Source organism: Amphimedon queenslandica, unplaced genomic scaffold (assembly GCF_000090795.2).
Source record: "Amphimedon queenslandica unplaced genomic scaffold, v1.1 AMPQUscaffold_13172, whole genome shotgun sequence".
Taxonomy (NCBI): Eukaryota; Metazoa; Porifera; class Demospongiae; order Haplosclerida; family Niphatidae; genus Amphimedon; species Amphimedon queenslandica.
Genome location: NW_003546592.1, coordinates 55,104 through 57,021, shown reverse-complemented (window position 1 = coordinate 57,021; position 1,918 = coordinate 55,104).

Below are 1,918 nucleotides of genomic sequence, written 5' to 3'. Positions count from 1 at the left end.
GTTAAAGATACGGAGGAAATACTTTATGGAATAAGCTCACATTGGGGAAAACAGTACTTTCTTGATCACTATCCAATAATAGATCGTACTAAATCTGATGAGTATGTTATTCTATACAGTATTTAATTTATAACTGTATAATTTTTAGAAATTGTTTGTTCAGTAGAAACTTTATTCGCTTAACTATAAAGTCAATTGAGGTTACAACAAGCATGCATGAATAGACTGTTACTTTTTACATAATTTTATAGCCAAAGTTAAGAGAGCTTGATGCTCGAAATAGAATCAGTGAGTTTTCTAAGTATGAGGAAAAGTCACTTATTTACCTCATAGATTATTGTGGATGGATTGAAAATGACATGGTATGATGGCTTAATCATAAATAACCAAAATTGCTATTATATACATTGTTTCTAGATAGATGAACTGTTGACCTACATCAATGGAATTGAAAGTGATGTATTATGTAAACCTGTCATAATAATTAGTCGATTTTCTAAAACTATTATTTGGCCAGAAGTAAGTCTTATATTTATATAATCTAGTTTTATATTTTTAATAGATCCTTGCTGCTTTGTTGATAAAGAAATTGAACTTTGATAACATTGAGGCTGTAAAATGCACTGTTACACAACAATTACCTAAATAAAATTTATTAATAACAAAATAAAATCTATCAATACTGCATAGCAGGGCTGTTTAGCTGCAGCAATTTCATCTTGCTCAATTAAGAAGCATCTATGGTGACAAGAGGGCACTGTTATGATCATGGCTACCGCAGTGAGGTATCAGCAAGTGTCTTGCCAGTGTCAAACGGCATGAAGGGGGTCCAAACATGAAGGGCGACTGGGCGAGGGGTCCAAGGGAGTCCAAACAGAGTGTCCAAGCGCTAAGGGTGTATACGGACCGGGGGTCCAACTACTCGCGAGCTCCTGGACTCCCGGTCCAAAAAGAAGGGGGGTCCAACCACCCTCCAACACTGTGTCACGCCCGTTCACGTAATAAATGTGACTACGCCCACCACGTAAACCACACCCACATCAATTAATAAACGGGTAAAGAAGAAAGAAGCACTTGACAGCATTTTAACTTACTTTTCTTGCCTTTTGGACATCTTAAGAGTGATCTAAAGCCCAGCCATGCATTGAGACTTTAAATACAAGTAAGTTATTTCATTACAAAAGTTGTAGAGTTATTGCTATGTGTTCTAGTGCAAATAAAGTCCTTTTTGTGAACTGTAATAACATCATCTGGGTCATTTACATCCAGACATCGCTTCTGCTTGAGTTTACAGGTAATATTTTTATTTAGATTTTATTTAAAACTATAATTAAGCTTTCTACACTTAACATTACAGTAATTTATAGTTTTAGCACTTGCTGATGAATCCTATAAAAGATTATTGGATGAGGGGCTCCTCCTGTTCCTCCTTGGCCTCCCCCTCTACCTCCTTGGCCTCCTCCCCTCCCTCCTCTTCCACGCTTTCCACCTTTACCCCACCCTCCTCTGTGTTGCCTTCGCTTTTTCTAAGCAAAGGAAAAATTCTAGTGATTACTCATTTCAATAACGCTCTTTTGATACTTTAATTTTTTTTCCTTTGTCTCTCTCTGTCCCTGTCCCAGTCTCTTCTCCTGTCCCTGTCTCCTCGCCTGTCTCTGTCTCTTCCCCTGTCTCTGTTTCTTCTCCCATCTCCTCACTAGTCCCCCTCCTCTCCCTCCTGCCCTCTTCAATGAGTTCCAACTGCCCTAAATTACAATGGCATAAAGCCTTTAATTTACACTTAAAATTAAGTTTACTTCGGAGAGCAGGCCTGAACTGTTCCAAGCCTTTAGTTAAGAAATGTGAATTTAAAGTACAAGTAATTCAACTATTGTTTAATTACATAAGGGCCTTCCTTCTTTCTTCATGCCTAATTGTT